This window comes from Solanum lycopersicum, chromosome 6 (genome assembly GCF_036512215.1).
Source record: "Solanum lycopersicum chromosome 6, SLM_r2.1".
Lineage (NCBI taxonomy): Eukaryota > Viridiplantae > Streptophyta > Magnoliopsida > Solanales > Solanaceae > Solanum > Solanum lycopersicum.
Genome location: NC_090805.1, coordinates 7,662,686 through 7,668,382, shown reverse-complemented (window position 1 = coordinate 7,668,382; position 5,697 = coordinate 7,662,686). Strand labels below are relative to the sequence as shown.

General features: G+C 33.6%; 1 long non-coding RNA gene across 1 annotated transcript; it reads right to left on the bottom strand.

The window, feature by feature from the left end:
• Positions 1-3,535: 3,535 nt before the first annotated feature.
• On the bottom strand, positions 3,536-5,477 carry LOC138349107 (uncharacterized). The gene is made up of 2 exons (XR_011221669.1): positions 4,746-5,477; positions 3,536-3,799 (listed from the first exon to the last, which is right to left on the bottom strand). It is a non-coding gene; the product is annotated as an uncharacterized lncRNA (long non-coding RNA).
• Between the last annotated feature and the right edge of the window lie 220 nt (positions 5,478-5,697).

Below are 5,697 nucleotides of genomic sequence, written 5' to 3'. Positions count from 1 at the left end.
AGACTGAAGGGGAATAGAATAGATTGGTCAAGGTGGCTTGATGATGCTATATTGTCCTGTTGCAACGCCTTCAAGACTCTTATAGGTATGTCCCCCTAACAACTGGTATATGGGAAGTCATGCCATTTGTCGGTAGAGTAAGAACATAAGGCTACAACTCAATGTATTGAAAAATACAATAAGACTCAGTTTGTATGAAAATATACAAAACAAAAAAAAATCTGGCTAGGAGATTCTCTAACCGACAGCTATGTGATGATACAAAGTCTAGCCCTCCTTGCCAGAAATATGTTATACTTTGTCAGGGTATGGAACCTACTAACTATATGGATCCATCATTCTATGCTTAAAATCAATAAGGAATCATCTACACTTTCTATCCACGTTGGCTACATGGTTTATGAGGGTTGTGAGTCGTTAGATTTCTTCCCCATATTACTGCTCAATACTATTCCTAAAATATAACTAAGCTCATTATGTTTTAAAGAAAATATTTCCTATTCCTCTACTTTGAGATTATTACTGAAAACGTTTTCTTTTATAAGAAATAGTACTGAAAACTGCTCATGAACCTTTTTGGAAATCAATGTTTCCTTTTTTCTTAAATATAAAAACATTTCTCTTGGTAACACTGAGTTCCAATATATCATTTTAAAGACTAAACTCTTCTCTACTCTTCCTCAAACTCGATGCTCAATTCTTAAAACAAGTTTAAGGATAATTTGTAAAAGACTTTTTGAAATGACTCAAAGAACCCTCTGGAGTTGAGTCTTAGCTCTACCTTGATTTGAATTATGAATCAAAACCTATAATTCATGTTATGAACGATTTCTAGATGTTTAGAAGTTTCATGACCCAGGGCTACGCCCTAGATAAAACAAGGCACATAGAATCCCTAAAGGTGCCATATAAGCCGCTTAGCATATTATAACATAAGCATAAAACAATAAAGAGTAAAAACACATTGCAAGTCTTAAAAATTTTTCATGAAAGCAAAGCAGAAATCTGGGGTTGTCTCAATAGCTTTCTATTACAATCCTTGAATCAATATAGGGACACAACCCTTAAAACACATTTCAGAAATGAAATACCAGAAAGGAACAACAAAGATAACATCCGTCCTCGAATCATTGAGGACTCGCCATAATCTAGGAGAATAGTATATCAAATCTTTTACCAAATAGTGACCACCTTATGAAATGGATCCTACACTTAGAAAATATAGGTTAGGACAAAAATGCAATAAGTATGATAGTCATGCAAACAAAATAGTGAAGAAATGAAAAAGGGACATTTTAGCTGAATTCATGCAATTTACTAAGTTAAAGTATAATTCTGAAGATAGTGGAAAAACATAAGTCATAAGTATAATCAACTCACAATTCCTCATATTATAAAAGAACCATTTCAAAAATACCTACAAGGCCTACTTGTTCAATGCATGAATAACAACCCATAATACCGCCATCCGTGATAACTAAATCTTCTTGAGTAACCATAGTTCACATGTCATGTTCTGGTTTATATTGTTACCATAGAAGAAATAAGCCTGAACCTACATAGACCATGTGATCTAAACATGGAATCAAATGTTACCCACACCGAAAAGAATTGTCCTACTTGCCTAAGGTAAGACCATCATTTGTTAGCTTAAGGTGGGTCCACTAGATAAATAACCTTTGGGGGTACTTAGTTTATGGGATAAGAATATTCTTACTAGAAACTTGCCCTTTTACACGAAAGGGGTTCAATCACAAGAGGTTGCTTCTAGAAATTGGACCATTCTCTCGAAAGGGCATCCATCTCATAATCAATATCCACTAGGTGATAAGAATTTATCCCACAAAGTAATCATAAATTCATAACTTGTTTCATTAAGATAGCTCATTAGATGAGGCGTGAGAATAACCTTTCACCGTCCATGTCTACATATAACATTAGATTCAATTAGGTGAGAATAACCTTTCAATTTTAGAATCATCATATTGTGAGAAAATCTCTCACATTATGTTCATTATGTGTTCATGATAAGATAATTTTAATAATCACAACAACATTATCATAATAATGGACACGTCTCTCCCAAAGTGTTCTTAATGCATATATATAACCTTCAAAATATTATGAATTATATCATATCTTGCCTTTTCAAAGGTCAAATCTTATGTAAAATTATCACATATAGAATTATTACACTATACATGGATAGTAACATGATTAAATTAACTCAAATGCTACGAACATAATCTCATAGTATCTTTCTTTCATCAATTCACCCACATCACAAGGTCACAAATTAGGATTATAGGGATTTCTTGGATTCTTATGGATTTAAACATAAAACAATAGTAAATCATCAATAAAATAATAATATAAAGTAATTATATAATTAAAATCATTTTTTTTAAAAAATCCATGACTTCGAGTAGAACCCTGGATATTACAAGCTTTGAAATTGAGTTTAGAGGGACTCCATGGATGAAGACTATCCATGGATGAAGGAGTGGAAAACTTTGATCCTTCAACCCTAGCCTCATTTTCCTTCTTCTTCGTCCTTGAAGTTCTAGAGAGAGAATTTTGGAAAACATTGGTTTTGATTTGGGATTTTTGGAATTAGGAGGAAGATGACTTATTTAGGGGTCTTAAATCTTTATATAGTTAGTCTAATCATCATATATTTACATAAAAGAGAACCCTTGGCCCGCCTACGTGGCGCCACCATAAACCAACCCTTTTAAATTTATTTACTTTCAAAACTAGTCCTTTCTTTTCATGATAAGTTGAGACTTTCATGAAAAGTTGTGACATTTTAGAATTGTGACTTTTATGAAAAGTTGCAACTTTTATGAAGAGTTGCGACTTTTATGACAAAATGTGACTTTTATAAAATGTTGTGACCTTTCTAAAGAGTTGTAACTTTTCCAAAAAGTTTTGACCTTTCCGATAAGACACAATAATATTTGTTAACACTACCTTATGTTGTCTATAAATAGAGGAATTTTGTGCAACTATAATTGGTAGTTTTTTTCACGCTATAGGGTAGTTGTTACATCCTTTTGAATGGCAGCAACGTCGCGGTGACTCAAGTAAAAAAAAGTTAATTAATTTGAAAAGAGTTAAAAGAATTTTGAAAATTAAAGGAAAAAGAGTTTAAAGGGAGTCGCCACCTAATTTTTAGGAAAACTAGGAAACAAATTAACTTAAAACTTTTTTTACGAAACCAATTTGATTCTAGATAAGGGGTTCAAGTTATTTCAAAGGGAGGGGTTAGGCATCTTTCGAAATCCACAAGTGTGGTTCCCGACTAAGTTCATTTTTATAAATGGAGGAGGACAATAAAAAATGTGCAAGTATTATAAACATGTAATATACACAAGTAATGTAATAAAACAATAATATAGAAATCGATCTAAATTTGTCTATCGTCAATAATATACAATAAGGAATACGAGTAATACTCTAACCTAATTTGAATAGCTTCAATGAGGAGCACCTCGGGGTATCTGTAAAAACGTTTAGTAAAAAATGTTAGTAATGAATCTTAGCTTGAGCCTACCTTCGCACACCTCCGTTACTCTTTAGGAGGCATCCGCCCCAGATAAACTACCCACCTCGCAGTGTCCCGCCTCCCCCCGAATGATCGGTGCGGCGGTTAGGCATCCTTAGACGAAAGAGTGGTCGGGATAGTGTTCAATCATCCGGTGCTCTTGCCGGTCTTGGTGGTAGGGCAGTAGGTCGCTAAGAAGCTGTTGTTGAAGCAGTGTGGCAGGGAAGATGCAATAGCCGGGAACAAGCGGAACTGGAATTCTCACTTGAAATAGCGTATTAAAAAGAGAGGTTCTCCGTGTCGAGAGAGATTTGCAATCAAATAATAACTTAAGAATACAAACCCGTCTTATTAACATGGAAGGCTTTCGAAATCGATAGTCATTTTTAACAATAAAGAATATAAACATGAATTGAATTTTCGTCTTTTAAAATAGGGAGGCCTCCAAAACTGATGGAGAGATTTTCTCATTGGCCACTTTAAATAAGTAAAATTTACAAATTTGAACATGTTAGAATTAAAAAAATGCAATGTGACAATATTAATAATGACGTTCTTAATTGAAAATAACAATCTACATGTAAAATGAAGCAACCAATAATAAAAGAAACTTATAGCCATTCATATTTAATTAGCGAAAAGACAAAAACTAACAAGCATTTAATATGTAGCAACTTAACAATAACAACTTAATAATAAAATTTAAAAAAATCAATAAGCCTTCAAAAACAATACAAACCTCAAAATAGTAACATGTGACAATATATTTTCGGCATAATTAATAACAATTAAAAGTTGAAATATAAACCCAGATAAATATAGGAAAATACAAACAGAAAATAACATAGTCATAACCAACTAATATTAACAAAGAAAGAAAATAGTCAACTAATATAAACACCAAAAGTTAGCAAAAAAATAACAACATAAACATAAAACTAAAAGTGTATTGAAACAACTCACAATAATTATGACCACGACGTCAAAGAGTAAACTACGCTCAAACCATAGGAAAAATGCTTAGAATCAACATAACAAACCCCAAAATAATAAGTATTAAATAAGAGAAAATCAATGACAAAGACCTTATCAACACACAGTCAATAACTTAAACATGAACAAAATGAAAAATAACAGTGGCCGAAACTTGAGCATCTCCAGCCAGATCTAAAAAGAGAAACGAATTGAAAGAGGTTACCTAAGTTGGAGTCAAGCTGGTGATTTCGGGTTATTGCTATTGTTGAAAACGCCTGATGGTTTGAGCTTCGCCGGCATTGTTTGGTGGAGATGTTGGATTTAAGCTGGCGTAGGTTCGCATAAATAAATGGTCTAGTTCCTCGAGCATCAAGTTGTCTGGTGTGTTGGGTTTTGTTTTTTGTTGATTTGTTGTTCTTCGGTGGGTAAGCTGTTGAACTCAGGTTAGCCATTAATGGCTAAACTCGAGCATGGAGAAAACGAATGGAGCGGTGACGATTTTCGGATCCGGTTTGGAGGATGTTTGGTTCCGATTCGGAGCTGATTGGAAATGGGGTGTGGGGTGATGGTTGCTGGAAAAATGGGTTCATTTCTGGCTTGGTTTTGGGGTTTGAAAAAATGGAGAAAACGGGAAGGCAATGATGGTGTGAGCTGGTGGCTTGTGGTGGTGTCTTCGTCGGAGTTTCTGGTGGGTTAAGGTCTGGTTGGAGAAGAAAAGGGGAGGAGCTTTTGGTTGCCCAAATTCATGGCTGTTGTTGGAAAAAATAGTAGTCTCACCAGAAAATTGAAAAAATGAAATGGGGTATTAGCTTCGCCGAAAAATGCTCCAGCGAGGGTGATGGCCAAAAAATTATGAAGCACTAAAGATAAATCTTATGACTTAAAAATCTAAAAAATTGTCCCCTCAATTATATCGAACGCTTAACCTAATGAACCAAATATCGCTTAACCTAATGAACCAAATATATTATATATGGGGAATTATTAAAAATGGGCCTAAGTTATGGACTTGATATTGTAGCCCAAAATTGTTGGTTGATAAAATATATGCGTATGCAAATTGTATTCGTTTTTGAATAAATTTTTAGACTACACAGAATATCAAAATGAAAATCAAAAAAAATATAACAAACGTAAAAATGACATGTAAAAAATGTAATTTAATAGAAATAGAA